Genomic DNA, 17,547 nt, shown 5'->3' on the forward strand with positions numbered 1-17,547 from the left:
CTCGTGGAATGGAGCCGATGGGAGTCTGACAAACACTGGCTCTTCCAAGATCAAGCGGTGGCAGGGCGGCCTCTGCAGGAAGTGCCATAAATCTTTATGCCTCCTTTATCACCAGAGTGCCCCTAAGGGTCTGGGATGCCACAAATCTTGCGCACGGCTTGACCACATTCCCCTCCCCGCTGACACCCCTGGTGGATAACCCAAACTTCACTCCAGGAACGGAAAGAGGCGCATTTGTGCACTGGAGACCGGCGGGATGCAGGGCTTTGTGCCATCTGTACAGCCCAGAGGGGATCCTTCCCTTCACGAACTTCAGGCAGGAGTATGCATTTCCGGAATCCGAAAGATTACGATACCTGCAGGTTCGCCACTGGGCGCTACACCCTCAGGTGCGGGAGACGGCTGACAGGCGACTCCTCCCTTATGAACGCTGGCTCCTGTCGCGCACGTCCGACGCCAAGCTCATACGTGACCTGTACAAATTCCTCCAAACGCCCGCTTCGCACTTCTACAATCCGGGCAGGGAGCGCTGGGAAAGGGAGTTGGGTAGGTCCCTGAGTCATGCCGAATGGGAACAGGTAGCTTACAGAGCTAGGCACTCAGCCTATCACGCAGGCCTCACTGAAACCTTCACCAAAGTCTCCACATATTGGTACTATACCTCGGACCGCATACACGCCATGGACCGTAGTAAAGAGGCCACCTGCTGGAGGGGCTGCGGGCAGGTAGGAACGTTGACGCACGTCCTATGGGAATGCCCCCTTCTCGTAGACTACTGGAAGGAGGTGATAGACAATGTAGACTCCCATTTTGACACCGAACTACAGCGCCTCCCGGCCTATATCCTACTGGGTCTCCCAAATGGGCTGATGTATCCCTTAAAATCCCGCAGAGGCAGACAGATAGCCATAGCGCTTGGGTCGGCCGTTCAGACTATTCTAGTGCATTGGCGTTCGCCCACAATCCCCACAGTCACAGGATGGTTACATAGATTGTGGCATGTGCTAGGTATGGTGAAAATGTCGTTGGCAGTGGCAGGTGATACGGAGCAGTTTAATGACCTTTGGCAGCCGTTCCGGTCCCTACTGGTCACAGAATTCAGAGAACTGACCTGCCCGAGATACCTTTGACTTCTGCGGCTTACCACACAGGAGGACGTAGCCTCTTGAAGGGCCTGACAAGGGGCTTCAGAGAGAGGACCATGGGGACAAGCAGGATTCACCGGATGCACGCACTGGACAGGGGTTGAAGGGGGGAAGTTGGAGGGGAGGGGACATCAGGAGTTGGGAAGGGCAGTGTGGGAGGGAAAGGGGGGTTGTTGGGGGCAGGGATTTGGTTTTCTTTCTAAGTATCGGAACGGATTGCCGTCTATCCCAAGGGCTCGCGCAATAGAGGTAGTCCATACCGGGTTCCACCATTAAGGTCAGTCTTACAACACTAGCCCGCTGGGGGAGAGGGACTTTTTGTTTCTGTTTGAGTATGAGACGCGGCCGGCCCCGAGGGGTTGTAGGCGGCATGCTGTGTATAACAATGACTTAATTTCATGGGCCCTAGGGGATTTGAGACATGCTGGTTTTCATGTGCGGTAACGCGCCGGCCCGTAGGGTTATAGGCGATAGTTGCTGATGCCGTTGACGATACTTGGTTGAGATCAATAAAAAGATTTAAACCTAAAAAATGTTTTTCTCGTTCAATGGACAATGAGTTCTAATCATGGCCAAGCTTCGATATCTTGTCCGCTGGTTTGTTGCTATTGACCATGTAAGGTCCACAGAACGAAAACCAGGGAGCAAAGACTCCTCAGGCATCTGAAGCACGTATTGGTCAAGCTAGAGAGGACAAATGAAGCCTGTCATTCAGTGAAAACTGGCACTGATAATTCACAAATGAAGAGACAGACCAACAACCGTTTGGTTAAAAAGTAAAGTACCTGTGTACTAAAGCCCATTGAAGAAGTCAACACACACTGATCAAAGCAGTTACAAACAGCCTCCGGTTCTGATGATGACCCCAGAATGTCTTGCATAAGGGCTGAAACATGTTGACTTCACAAACACACATCTGGCATAATCTAAGATTACAGACCCACCACTTTAAGCGGAAACAACTGAAAGCAAACAATATAGGATCACCACCCTCCCGCTTTAAAATATTCACAACAACAAAGTACTGTAGCGATGGCCTTGCCCTGTGCACTGATTAGCATATTTACCCTGTACACTTTGTATTCCATAAAAAGGACACAAACCATCCCCCACAGTAGGTGGCGTTCTTCAACATAACCAGTAACTGTTGTTGCAGAGTAGTTTCTCCACAAGTTGCTCTGTGCTTTTTCTTTTATTTGAGACTGAAGGTCTAGGGTCTCATTTACTTTTAGGTAAACTTAGCCTAAGCGGGATCCCGTGTGTTAAAATTGTTTAGGGGTAGGTCGAAAATATTTATTGCTGCCTCCGTATCACAAGGTTAAAAGAAAAGTATTAATGGGCTCTTGGAACTTTTATAGGCATAAGTGTCTCAGTCATAACTGTCAACCTCTTTTTGAATATTCAAAACACCATTCTATATCTGGGGCATTCACCAGAACTCTGAGATACTTGTATGCGTTGCTCTAGCAAGCCCTAGGTAGTGGCCAGTATTAGTGGCTAGGACTGAAACAAAGTGTTACCTGTTCTCAGTGTAAACAAGATTGGCTTTATTGGTTCATCAAGTTTGTATATGGACAGCCAGGTTGCATCTTTCGCACTGTCACCCTCGTGGGTCAGCTGGTAGACACACTATGAGCACACTAACCCCCCCCCCCCCCACGAGTTTGGCACAAAGGACGTCTGACAGAAAGAGGCACAAGAATATCCTCAAAACATGAAGGTGCCTGTCCGAAATGGTTTTAGCAAATGATGCTTCTACAAGATTGACCAACCTGATTGTTCCTGGCCCTACAGTAGCTGTGAATACCCACGTTCAACCATCTCTGCCCAATGGCTGGTGTCATTTGGTACACTGAAGCCGAGTTTGCGTAGGAGGGGAGAGACGATACAGAAAGAGAGTGTCTTTACAGCCATTCTCTTCATGTCAATTAGACTCATTGTGCTTTCTCTTATCTGGTTAATCATACCTCTTACAAAGTCACCTATAGGCTATCAATGAACTGCTCTCTAAATCGACCTCGATAGAATTCTTGCACTTAATTTTCTGTACATTTTCTCTGGTTACTTTATCACAGAGTTTAAACGCTTTTAAAATCTTTTTGAATCTTTCTCCAGACTTGTCCTTTTTAAAAGTAACATGTTGCGTTTCCTTTGAAATGCCTATTTTACATAACTTGCATTGCTTTGATCAGATTGTGACTTGAGCGCAGCGTAGTCTGCTTGGAATTTTCCAGAAACATAGATCACTTATCCTGTGCCTTTACTTTTCTTGCAGACAATACGAGGGGCCAGGCGAGGAAGCGACTGCAACGTCTATTTTTTTGGAGTGTCGCAGCCGCCCAGCACAATTGCTCAGGTAAGTTTTTCTCTCCTCTTTTGCAGCTCGTTTGCCTAGCAAAATGTGAGGTTGCCACCTGGCCAGTTTTTTTTATTTTTTTTATAACCGATCAGACTTGTGGTGTTAATCCCAGGCTGGTAAAAATATTGCAAAACAGCAGTGGAATCCGGTATTGTTCCATTCATAGACTTAATCCTAAAACAGCAAACGCATACAAAAAAATCAAAAAGTATTCGAGAGTGATGTAAATTGTTTCAGAATGATTATTAGATCAGAAGGATAGTTGCAATGTAGCTAATTAATCCTGAATATTTACGCTGGCTCTTTTTCATCCACCGTATCGTCACTCTTACATAACTATACATGGCAGATATGAGAGACACTACACTTTCTCCATAAGACCCTGTTTTAAATTGTCTAAATCTCTTTACCATCTTAAATATCTAAGAAAAAATAGTTTCTCCCAGTCTTTAAAGAATTAAACTCGGGCATCACATTCGGGATTTCTTTGAGGAAGAAAAGAACCCACACAATTTACATATCACAATGTCGCAATTATTTTTCTATGTGTTGCCTTTTGCTTTTTCTCTCTTTCTAGTCATAGGAAAAAGGCTGCACCAATGACCAGGTCAGTCCCACAGCTGTTGCGCTAATTGACGAAGAAGGGTGAGAGAACTCAACCGCACGAATGTTGAATATACGCAGGATAAATAATACCTATTACTCACCTCATGGTCCAGACGAAGGCCGCTTGACTCAACGAAGCACCTACGGCTGAAACATGTTGACCTTTTCACCAGCGGTGGACCAGTAGCTAGTCCACCAAAGCGCTCCCACAATTTTTAACCATACCCCTATCCTGGTCATTCAAACCTTTCATACAGGATAAGAGGCATTTTTAAATCACTTGTCACGACTGCCACTATTCAGACAGTCTCCCTCCGGGTGGAGGACAATTTACTACTCGGAGAACCGAACACTTGAGTGGTAATTGACCCGATGATGCAATTATCCACCTAACCACACAAGTGGAGAAAATATATACTGCATACTGTGACTGTGTCTTTGAGGTTCTCAGATACAATTCCCATGAGACTCTGATTGGCAGACATTAGTGATTCATTCCCCTCTGATTATGATAGTTACTAACAAAGCTGAATACATTTCTGCTTCTCTCTCTCCCTCATATGATATTTTGGCATTTAGAATGTCACCTTAAAAATTGCCGTATCTGTCTTTACCTTTGCATGTTTCTGCCTCTACACCTTTTCTACTCGACTGAAATAGGTGCCATATCCTCTTTGGTGATACCAAATCCTCAACGAATTATAAAATGCCCCATATGAAAAAAGTGCTAAATAATCCTACCACTGACTAGAGGCCACTTGCAATGAAAATAATGGACAAACCTTGTTTTGCCTAAAGTATAACAAATGCTCAGAATTTCTGTATTAAATCAGTATCAAATTTATGATAAGATAGGCAGTGGATGAATGTGGGAGCATGCCTGGAAAGGATGTAGTAAGAACCATTACAGAAATATACCAATTTAGTGGTATGCACTGAATTAAATAAGATATTTTGTATGTGTACATAATGTACTGGTATTGATTTTTAACAAAAAAATAAGGAAAAAATAAGGAAAAAAATGTAATACTGTTGAATAAATAAAAATATTTTTGATAGCGATCAGCATCTGGTCAATGATATATTGCTATTGAAATTTTCAAGGTCCACTTCGCATTGAATTTCCTAAACATTTAGGCACATATTGTAATTTTCTGAGCTATCCAGAATGGAATTTGTTCACGTTTTGTGGGCATTTTACCCATGACTGCGTGTAAAGTGTGTGGAGTGATTTTTAGAGCATTCCCCTAGTGAGAGGTTTGTCTTGGAATTGATATTGTTGGTTGGACTGTGAAAGTAATCATGACATATTGAACCAATTGTCTATAAATTTTGATAAACTCAATGAGTTGAGCAAGTAATTCTACATCTGACATTTCTTCAATGTCAGGATGAGGTGTGTAACCGGCTAAAATCGGCCATGTTGCTCCTGGTCTACCCAGTGGACCGAGCCTGGTAATGTGATTGTAATGTTTTAGGGCGCCTTTAAACCAGAGATCGTGCTCCTGGTATGTGAGTGGAATTTCAATATCCCCGAAAGGAATATATTCCTCAGGTGGTTCATCTTCTTTATAGAAGTGAAACGTTTTAGTTACTGGATTTGATTCTGGGAATACTATCCATGAATAGAATACCTTTGTCTGGTGAGATTCATGTGCCTCTATCACAAAAACTGCTCTACCACCTCTTGGTGTTAGGCCGTGTTTTATAAGTTTTAGAGTGATGGCTCTCCTTAAATTTGGAGCGATGATTATCGCATTTACATCAGTTTCATTAAAACCTGTATAATCAAAAACTGCTGCGACTTTGTCGGGTACAGCTCCACCAGTATCGGTGTTTGTGCCGTTTTCAGTCATTGTTTAATGGATGTTTCAGAGCAAGTTTCAAGGGAACAAAGATAAGGTGCACAATATTTTGGAACACTGTATCCTTCAACGTTGAACTAACCAAACAGCTAATACATAGGATTTTTGTCCTACTCCGCTATGGCGGATATTATCCCTACCCACTCCAGACTTCTTATGGAGTATTATGAGTAGGGGTCTCTGAGAAAAGCACGACTGAGTTACTTCAGTATCTAGCGTTAAAATAGTGCCTTACCAAACCGTTGGGCGCCATGTAGTGTAGTTCCTATATCCCTGATAGGCTCTGCGCATTAGAATAATATACACTATAGTTTGACATAGGACTGAGGTCAGTATGTCTCTATCGAGTACATTAAACTTAATTACTTGTGTGTGCCAGCTAACTCAGAGGTCACTAGAAACCTCTCGAATATACAAGAAGGAATTAGTTTCTGACAACTGCATAAACATGACAACTTTGTTTCCCTTAGAGTCAGAACAATCTCAGAATCGTGGAAACAATAGATAAGTTTCACTCAGTCAATCGTGCATGCTTCGTTTCTACAGAGTTACACAGAAATAGATAGACGGCCGTTTCAATAAAAAGGGTTTATTGAACAGTCTTATTTCTCGTGCAAGAGATATGAACTGCTACATTCGTAAGACAGGATGCAAAGTACAATACGTACAGGGTTAGCAGTAACATAAAATAATACTGCAATAGCATTGTTTGTAGCTATGACATATATTCATAAAATACATACATAAATAACACAGGCTAAAATGTGAATACTCATCTGATGCTTCTAAATAATTCTACCCCAGTGTACCTAACCTAAGTGTAGTACGAGGTAACAAGTAGGTGCTGTTTTCTAAAGTATAGCTAGCTATAGTTTTAGTTTTGCCAAGAGTTGCCAAAAGTTTCTCTAAGTTCTAGTCTGCTCCATACCTTAGAATGTGTGAGGTTGGAATCTCTTTCCGGGACTCGATATCTTAACACCCCGCAAGGAGCGGGATTCTCTGCGAGGAGGATGACAGCGTCTGGTCAGTGCTACAGGCGGGAACTCGATCTCCTTCTGAACTTGTCATGGCGAACCGCAAGTAGGCAGTCTAACTGGACCGTACCAGAACCGTGGTTTGCCAGGGCAAGTGCAGGTATATTTATACCTTGAAGGCGTTTAGGAATGCCTGTATTGACGTAAAAGTCGGGCATCGGAACGTCATGAATGAACCCCTAAGGAATAGATGTTCATACATAATAAATGAGTTCTTGGAGAAATCAATATCCAAGCAAGGGAAATTCCTAAAGGCTTAAGAGTCTGGTTTTCCAAGAACTCGTGACGTGGATTGAAGGATGTAGGGCTGGATTTTCTATGCCTAAATAAGGGCAATATGAATTGTACCTATATAAGGGCATAAATCGGGAAACCTATATACGGAATCTAAATCTACACACAACACCCACTCCAGTTTCGTATGAACGACATTACTAAATCCCAAACATACTAAACATATCTAAAATAGAGTATCGCATGATTAACTAAAACATATCTAAAAACATATGTCCTAAAAATTCATTACAAAACCATTGCTATGCATAAGGTGCTGTACATATTAAAAGCAATATTTCATTCTAAGCATATGTGTGCATTGGGAATGCTAAAAAGAATGAACAAGAAATATATACACACATAATGAAATGGCTCGTTAATACAGAAGAAAAAGGGCCGAAACCATTTCATATCAGGTTAACACAAATCAATTGTTGATGTGACAAGGTGGCATAATGTCCCTGGAAGATTTTCAAATAATTCTGTTTTCTATGAATAGTTCTACTTTAAGCAGATTACTGTGCTAAAAAATGAAAAAATACAAATTTGGAGAAAAAAAATTAATCATAGGAAAAAGGTTCCAAAGTTAGTCCCTTGTCTGAAAAGAATGAAGGGCAAATTCAGAGTCTCATCAGAACACTGTGTGCCTGAATCAAAAGTCAGTGTGTGGGCCTGGAGAAAACATGAAATCTTCTAATCCTGTAGACAAAAAGGCATCTACCGTTGTAGGTTAAAGTTGGAATACCTCGTTGAGAAGATTAACTGCACATAGATGTGAACTATCGCCTTCAGCATTGGTTGCATCAGCAATGATCGAATCAAATGTTACCTGCGTGCCTGATGTTTCTTCTCGTACCTTCAGCAGTAGCAATTTGCGTCTGTGAGATCTCAATGAATGCCGTCATCAGGATTGGTAGCTGCTGGGGACAACACAGAGCATGGGCCGTTACCGAGTCCAGCAGAGTATCGATATCCGTAGCCATGACTGATGGGAGTGTCAGACAAATGTCCAGTACACATTCTTCACTACAGAGCAGGCAGCGTAGAACAGGTAAGATGCAATCTTGCCAGATTGGTCAGAATGACAGAAACAATGTGGTGTTTAATTCTCGTAGATGAGGTAAACCCAAAATTTGGACGATGTGCTCACGACACTTTATCTCCAATAGAGCTCTCTCCATGGTGAATTGGGTGTCGCTGGTGATTTGGCTTGCCATATCGTAGCAGTAGGAGCAAAAATAGGATCCCTGCAACGAGTGCTAAAAGGAGCGGCAGTCCGCTAAATAGAGTGCACGAAGTTTGGAAATATGCAGAGGACTGCTTGAAAAGGTGCTAACAGTCCTGCACATACGTTCTTAAATACATGTATAATAGCACTCGCATCAGACATGTTTAAGATACGACCTAACATTTCTGAGAAATGTACAGGGCAGTTTGTATACAAAAGGCTATGTATCTCGGCAGAAGTCCTTGCGACTTGTAGATCATAGGTTTCTCTGGCTGAGGTCAGTGGCACAGTTTTTGGTAAAAAAAAAAAAAAAAGAAAAAAGCTTGCATTCTGCTTAGAGTATCAATTCGTATAGAAGAAATGTTCAGTGAAGGCCATAAAGCCGACTCCCTGACTGTGTCTATTTGTGGAAACAAGACTTGCACACAGCAAGTGACCCTTGATGTAACCGTTACTAGATATGGGATACCTGGCAACATGCCACAGCAGCTGTGATCATTCCACATAATGTAAGAAAGGTGGCCAAACATTGGATTAATCACTGCAGCCGGTGAACCTTGCAGGTGACAGGATAAGTTTGTAGTGGAACCACCACAGGCCCGTGTAAGTTAGTACCCTGACAAAGGAGAGAACTGCTTGGTGAGTGTTCACAGTTTTCACCGCTAAGAAACACTTCACGTTCCCCACTCCAACATCTATGTGTGTAAGGTAAATCCCAGGATGTCTTGATGTATCCTTTACCCAACCTTTCATATTTGCCTACTGGTATATGTTTTAGGCAATACTGAAAATGGAAAGTTGTAACAGGCAGAGTAATATTACCATGTATGAGCCATTCAGTAGCTGGTTTTTCTACCACTGTGAATGGTAATTTTTCCAGTTTTTCAATGCTCAGCACAGTGTAGTCTGCTCCCCTTTGTGCCAGATTGATCTGTTTATCAGTTAGATTGAATTCTGAAAACAGTGATGTAGTGTTGATTAAACGCCAAGGCACATAGCCTGCACGCAAGTTTTGTAGCGTCCAGCCCAATAGCATGATGGCACGTAGCTGAGACTGACCATGTTGCAACATGACCAAGTCCTGTTCCATGATGTCTGACAGAAGACACATTGCTGTCCAATGAACATATTCTGGACGACAGAGTTGTTAACCCATTGTGTACTACAGAGAGAGTTTTCTCTAAATTAAAACGATCAATTTCTCGTATTCATTGTGCAGTCTCTGCTTGTGTTATGTTCCATGCTTCATTATAAGCAGCGTAGATACCGGCATATATGAAACGTTTTTGATGCGGTTTTCTTAATTCTAGCAAGAATTCCCTAAGGTCTGCACCTTCTTGAAGTAAAGTTAAGTGTTGTTTTACATCCCTCAGAGTAGCTTTCTGTAGCCAATCAAGGCAAAGTTTCACTACACTGTATGTTGTTACTACCCCTGGATGCTGTCTTTGAACATAGCGTGGGTCTGGCCTATTGATAGTGAAACCCTGTGTTTTGTTCAGGAATCGTTCTTGACAGTTATTCGTGTCTGTGGGCCAGAGCAACCATTTTTTCCATTCTGGATCTGATCTGTTGTGATGCAAAATATTATGTACGTCGACCACCCCCCCGTGTAGTGCTATTATTTGCAGGTATAGGAATGGTCGGTGTGTTCATGTCTTTGATCTTGGCTAACCCAAGGCAAGACGTTTGCTGGACAGTGTCATTTAAAAACATAATTTGCCCAGGGATGATACAGGCTCTAAACAAAGCATCTACCCCCTGTACTTGCCAGTCTTTTGTACCCCAGACAGATTTTGTCTCAATGTTGTCTTTCCAAAAGTCGAAACCCTGTCTAGACAGTTGGGCAATAAAGGCTGCAGAATAAATCTGTTTCGTATTGGTTAACATATTTTTCGTTCCTGTCTTGTTCACATTTTTAAAGTAAAATGTTTTTGGATTAGACAAATTGTAGCCTGAAAAATATGGAAATTTCATTGCAAAAGTTTTCGAACTACCCTTTGGAGGTGTAGGACAATGTTCCCATTGGTTATACATAAATACATTTCTAGGTGTTGCAGATTTATGCAAGAAATGATGACCATACTGGTTATAACAGTACATTTGTTCATAGTCTGATGAACGGTCTAAATACTCATTTTTTGTGAATACTGTAGACATCTCTAGATCAGACATCATGTTATTAACAGTCTCGAAGTCCCAATCATCAGAAAAGGTACTAGAAGTAATAAAGTCACTCAGTGAAATCTTAAATAAATGTGGAATCTTCAAAAGCTCAGACGGGCCAAAAATGTCATATTCAGTTTGGTCCCAAACTATACCATCATGTATAGGAACGGCTGTGATGTTCACTGCTGACAAGTCTCTTGCTTCACTATGGGATGATTTGTGTGGCTGGAGAAGTAAGTTCACTATTTTACTTGCTGTGTCCATTTGAATATATCGTCCACTTATCAGCATGCCCAGAGTTATTACCAGAGCTAACCATAATAGAAAGAAGTATGTTTCCAAAGCAATCCATGGTAAAACCAGATAAGTCTTTTTCAGGAGATGAAAAAAGTCTGTTGCTAGTTCTTTGTGCTGGCGTCGTTTCAGGTTCGCAGGGATCCTCAGAAAACGTATCAAAGTTCATGAAATAGCCAGAGGCAGTTCTGCAATGGTTGAAATTGCATCAGGATTTGTTGAATTCGCTGAAACCAGTTGATCGATCAATCAATCAATCAAATCATTTGTAAAGCGCTTTACTTACCCGTGAGCCGCTGAGTGGAGGAGTGCGGGGGGGGGGTGCTACTAGTCGAAGAGCCAGGTCTTGAGTCATCTTCTGAAGGTCAGCAGGTCTTCGGTTTGTCGTAGGTTGAGGGGGAGGGTGTTCCAGGTCTTGGCGGTGCTTGGGGAGAAGGACCTGCCTTCGGATGTGGTTCTGCGGATGCGCGGGACCGTTGCCAGGGCGTGGTCAGCAGAGCGGAGTTTCCTGTTGGGTACGTAGAAGGAGAGTCGACTGTTGAGATAGGCTGGGCCGGTTTTGTGGAGTGACTTGTGTGCGTGGACCAGGAGCTTGAAGGAGATTCTTCTGTCGACGGGGAGCCAGTGCAGGTTCCTCAGGTGGGGGGTGATGTGGTCACAGCGCAGGACGTCGAGGATTAGGCGTGCAGATGCGTTCTGGATTCTTTGCAGTCTGTTGATGAGCTTGGACGAGGCTCCGACGTAGAAGGCGTTTCCGTAGTCGAGTCTGCTGCTGACTAGAGCCTGGGTGACTGTTTTCCTCGTGTTTGTCGGAATCCATCTGTAGATCTTGCGGAGTATGCAGAGGGTGTTGAAGCAGGTGGAGGAGACTGCATTGACTTGTTTGGTCATGGCGAGTTTTGAGTCTAGGATGACTCCCAGGTTGCGTGCGTGGTTGGTAGGGGCCGGGGGTGTCCCCAGTGATGCGGGCCACCAGGAGTCGTCCCATGCTGAGGGGTTGGGCCCTAGGATGAGGATCTCCGTCTTGTCTGAGTTCAGCTTAAGACGGCTTTCCTTCATCCAGTCGGCGACGGCCTTCATTCCCTGGCGGAGGTTGGATTTGGCGGTGAGAGGGTCCTTGGTGAGGGAGAGGATCAGCTGCGTGTCGTCAGTGTAGGAGATTATCTTGAGGTCGTGCTGTCGGGCGATGCGTGCTAGTGGTGCCATGTAGACGTTGGAACAGCGTCGGGCTGAGGGAGGATCCCTGTGGGACGCCGCAGATGATCTCGGATGCTTCGGATCGGAACGGGGGAAGGCGGACTTTCTGAGTTCTGCCGGTGAGTAAGGAGATGGTCCAGTCCAAGGCCTTGTCACGGATTCCTGCGTCGTGGAGTCGTGTGCGGTGGCAGGCGGTGTCGAAGGCGGCAGAGAGATCCAGGAGGATGAGGGCCGCCGTCTCGCCGTTGTCTAGCAGGATCCTGATGTCGTCTGTGGCGGCGATGAGGGCGGTCTTGGTGCTGTGGTTGCTGCGGAATCCTGATTGGGAGGGATCCAGGATGTTGTTGTCTTCAAGGTGACAGGAGAGCTGGATGTTAACTATCTTCTCGATGACCTTTGCTGGGAACGGAAGCAGGGAGATGGGCCGGAAGTTCTAGAGGTCGCTCGAATCCGCTTTGGGTTCCTTCAGTAGGGCGTTGATCTCTGCGTGCTTCCAGCTCTCAGGGAAGGTAGCGGTCTCGAAGGAGAGGTTGATGATGTTGCGCAGGTGGGGTGCGATGGATCTGCCGGCTTTGTTGAAGATGTGGTGTGGGAGAGGGTCGGACGGGGATCCGGAGTGGATTGTGCCCATGGTCTTGAGTGTGTCCTCGATGCTCACGTTGGCCCAGGTTGTCAGGGAGTCGTGGTTGGTGGGGTGCGGTGGGTCTGGTGTGTCGAGGGCTGTAGGGGTCGTCCGGGGGTTGAAGCTGTCATGGATGTCGGTGATCTTGCGGTGAAAGAAAGTGGCGAGGGAGTCGCACAGGGCTTGCGATGGCGGGATGTCGTTGGCGCTGGAGCTGGGGTTGGAGAGTTCCTTCACAATGTTGAAGAGCTCCTTGCTGTTGTGCGCGTTGTTGTCAAGGCGGTCTGAGACGGAGGTCCTTTTGGCGTTCCTGATGAGGTGGTGGTGGTTGCGGATGGCGTCTTTGTGGGCCGCGCAACTGTCCGGCATCTTGTCGCTGTGCCATATGTTCCCCAATTTCCGGCAGGTGCGCTTTGAAGCGAGGAGTTCCGGGGTGAACCAGCTGGCTCTTTTGCTGGTGTCTCTGTTTGTGGGCTTTTTCAGCAGTGCTAGGGTGTTGGCGCAGTCGTTCATCCAGCGTCCGAGGGTGAGTGCTCCTTCGTTGGGGTTGGTGGGGTTGGTCGGTGGGTTGAGTGCAAGGCTTGTCTGTAGTTGTTCTTCAGTGACTTTGCCCCAGCAGCGGCGGGGGATCTGTAGGGTGCGGTGGTGTGTGAGGGGTTTTCGGAAGGAGCAGTGGATGCAGTGGTGGTCTGTCCAGGTGAGTTCGGAGGCGTGGCTGAAGGCGACTTGGGGGCTTGAGGAGAAGATGGCATCAAGTGTGTGACGGGCGTTGTGGGTCGGTGTTGTGACGCGCTGTTTTAGTCCGAGGTTGGCGAGGTTGTCGATCAGGGTGGAGGAGTTGTAGTCGTTGTTGTTCTCCAGATGATAGTTCAGGTCTCCGAGGAGGATGTAGTCGGTGGAGGTCAGTGCGTGCTGATGAGGTTGGCGATGGAGTCGCAGAATTGTGGCCGGAGTCCTGGCGGTCTGTAGACGAGGGTGCCTCTTAGGGTGGTCTTGGGGTCCGTGTGGATCTGCAAGTGCATGTGTTCGGCGGTGCTGAGAGTGTCGTTGGTGTTTGTTGAGACCCTGATGGTTTTTTTGTGGACGATGGCGATTCCTCCTCCGGCTCCGTTGGTGCGGTCTCTGTGGGTGATCTTTTACGCGTCGGGAATGGCTATGGCGATGTCTGGAGAGGAGGCTTCGTTCATCCAGGTCTCGGTCAGGAAGGCGACGTCCGGGGATGCGGTGTCGAGTAGGTCCCAGAGCTCGACGGCGTGTTTGCGTGCGGAGCGGGTGTTGATCAGGATGCATCTGAGCTGGTTAGGTACACAGACTGTGCAAATGTGCATTCCCTCTCAGAAACGGGAAAGAGCTTGTATACATCTTCCTGTGGTTGAACTGGGTCTGTGCACCCATCACATTTGTGGTTGTTCACAGACATCAGTTAGGGGCAGACATGTGCCACCCAGAGCTTGGTCCGTGGTGACCCTGACACTGGCTTTTCTAACCCTGCTCTTGAGGGTCATGAAGCTGCGACAGTAACAAATATTAAGCAGAGCTCTGGTAGTCCAGGCTACTTTTTGTAGTGTACACTCCTTCCATTTCTGTGGCAGCTCAGCTGCAAATATGAGGCAGTTTTGGGGCTAAAGGTTGCAAAAGGGGGTCATCCATGTGACGGTATCAAGACTAGAGGTTGTATTGTCACTTCCACTGCACATGGCATTTTGCTGCAGTGACATCTGAGGGGTTGTCTCCTTCCGTTCCATCCTAAAACAAGCATTGAAAATGCAATAGGTTTCACCTTTGATTAAGTCAAAGCAATTTGCTGTGCTAATGGTATTGTATAGCAAAGCAAATGGCTTTTTTACTTTTAGCGCGAGGCGCGCGTGCTAATTGCAACGTAGACAAAATTGCCTGTCTTCTCCTTTTACAAATATTGAAGCTCCTTAAACAGGTCTGACATTAGTCTTGCCACGGAATGTTGCCATTGGTAAAGCTATTTCGCATTTTAGAGGATATTTTGATTTGCAACGTGGACAAATTGCCTGTCTTCTCCTCTCACAAATATTGAAGCTCCTTAAACAGGTCTGACATTAGCCTTGCGACAGAATGCTGCCGTTGGTAAAGCTATTTAGCAGTTTTGAGGATATTTTGTACGCAGGTTGTCTACGTTTTCCATATTTCGCTTTTTTGATTCTTATGGACTGGGGGATCGCGTTTTTTCCAGGCTGTAAAGCATGTGTTGATTTTTGGCTTGTCTCTTCCAGCACACAATAAATTGGTGTTGAGATCGCCTCTGCCTGGGATGAGGTGCTATGTCTATTCCCAAAATGTTACTGAAGGCTGCCTCTACTTCAACGGCTCATGATTCACAAAAAAAAAAAATCAACAAACTAAAAAGACGGATGCACCATAAAATTAGGCTGCCACAAATCCCAGCATGCCTCTTTACCTTCCACTTATACCTAACCCAATCAACAGAATTTCAAGTCAAAAACTCACAGGAACCAAATACTCGCTCTCTACTACTCACTCTCTACTACTCACTCTCTACTATTCGCTACTACTCACTCTCTACTACTCTACTACTCACTCTCTACTACTCACTCTACGGCTCACTCCTACTGCTCTCTCTACTACTCACTCTCGACTATTCACTCTACTACTCTCTCTACAATATCTACTACTCGCTCTCTACTACTCACTCTCTACTACTCTCTACTACTCTCTACTACTCTCTACTACTACTCTACTGCTACTCTACTACTACTCTACTACTACTCTACTACTCACTCTCTACTACTCACTTTCTACTACTCTCTACTACTCTCTCTCTACTGCTCACTCTCTACTACTCTACTACTCTATACTACTCTCTACTCACTCTCTACTACTCACTCTCTATTACTCTACTACTCACTCTCTACTACTCTACTACGCTACACTACTCTCTACTACTCACGCTCTACTACTCACTCTCTACTACTCTACTACTCACTCTCTACTACTACTCACTGTCTACTACTCACTCTACTACTCACTCTCTACTACTCACTCTCCACTACTCTCTACTAGTCAATCTCTACTACTCTATCTACTACTCTCTCTCTACTACTCTCTTCCATTCTCTACTATTCTCTTCCACTCTCTAGTCACTCTCTACTACTCACTCTCTACTACTCACTCTCTACTACTCACTCTCTACTACTCTCTACTACTCACTACTACTACTCTCTATACTATATACTACTCACTCTACTACTCTCTACTACTCACTCTCTAATACTCACTCTCTAATACTCACTCTCTAATACTCACTCTACTACTCACTACTCTATAATACTCACTCTACTACTCACTCAGCTACACTCTACTCTCTACTACTCGCGCTCTACTCTCTACTTCTCTCTCTACCTCTCTCTACGCGCGCACATGCATTTATATATATGTATGTGTATATATGCATATATAAACATATATACATCTGCATAGCTATAGAAATACAAATATAAATGCATGCATACATATACATATGCATGTTATGTATATGAAAGTTTGAAAAACACTAATAAAAGCAAAGCTAAAAAGCCACCTAATTACAAACAGAATTGCTTTAACTTAAACAAGTGCGAGACCTATTGCATTTTCAATGCTTGTTACCAGCAAGGGGCAGCAGTAGTACTGTTCTTGATCCGTGGATTGCTAGGACAGGTACTGGTTGTCTGTAAGGCCCAAATTCCTTTCTGTCCGCGATATTTTCTCTGACTAGATCACCAAGCTTCGGGATCCATACAGGCCTTGCTGGGACGGCCGGTGATAGTTGGCTTCAGGAGCACCTTGCTTTGTTTCGTTCTTAGTTCATTTAAGTCCTGTAAAACAGCCAAACGAGCTTTGATATCAAATTTCTTTGTTTCCATCACTGTGCCTTGCATTTCAAGGTCCGGTACCAACATTCTAGTTCCAAATAGAACTTCATATGGAGTGACACCCCCTAGAGAACTTCTTGGCAAATTGTTTAGTGAGCGTTGGACCCATAAAGATGTTTGACCCACCCATCACCCGAACCTAATACCCTAGCTGTTATAGACTGCTTTATGTCCCGGTTTTTTCTTTCCACAACAGAATTTCCCTCAGGATGGAATGGAGAAGAATACCGCAATGCTATGCCCAAACTGGCTATGGCTTCTTTGTAAGCTCGAGAGCGAAACACAGGACCCTGCTCAGAATGTAGCGTGCCAATTGCGTATGTGCCGATAAAGACTCGCAGATCTTTTATAACAGTTCGAGCATCAGCCGAGCGCTGAGGCCACATCCATAGGAATCTAGAGCACGAATTCACTGCGACCATAATATATTTATAGTTACCATCCCTTTGTAAGGGACCGCAGTGGTCCAGGTAAACACATGCTAATGGTTTATCTGAAATTAACAGGGAGCGTCTGCGCAGGACGTTTCACAGTAGAGACTTTCATCTTCTGGCATATTTCACATTCCAAAACATAATTCCTGGTCTGTTTCCTAATGCCTGGCCACCAGTATCTCTGTTTTAAAAACGATACTGTGGCGGAAACACCTGCATGGGCAGAGACAATCCCTTCATATGCTGCTAGGATTAGTCCTAATCTATGTTCCATGTTTGGTATTACCCTATCCACCACTCGAGGGATTCGAGCAAACGGAACATTGTTCGCATCCATTATATATGAGTGGAAATTTTTTAGGTAACGCTGCACCGCTGCCTTTGCTTGAAGCATTGACAGCCAGCATTATTTCACG

General features: G+C 44.8%; 1 protein-coding gene across 8 annotated transcripts in view; it reads left to right on the plus strand.

Moving 5' to 3' along the window:
- The window catches only part of LOC146871815 (plasma membrane calcium-transporting ATPase 4-like), a 1,579,909-nt gene that overhangs the window by 634,116 nt on the left and 928,246 nt on the right, over window positions 1-17,547 (plus strand). For all 8 annotated transcript variants that reach the window (XM_085651731.1, XM_085651670.1, XM_085651690.1 and 5 more), the window contains exon 2: window positions 3,421-3,501. The gene's annotated coding sequence lies outside the window, so the exon portion shown is untranslated. The remainder of the gene's footprint in view (window positions 1-3,420; window positions 3,502-17,547) is intronic.

The sequence above is a fragment of the Triturus cristatus genome, chromosome 1_1 (genome assembly GCF_964204655.1).
Source record: "Triturus cristatus chromosome 1_1, aTriCri1.1, whole genome shotgun sequence".
Lineage (NCBI taxonomy): Eukaryota > Metazoa > Chordata > Amphibia > Caudata > Salamandridae > Triturus > Triturus cristatus.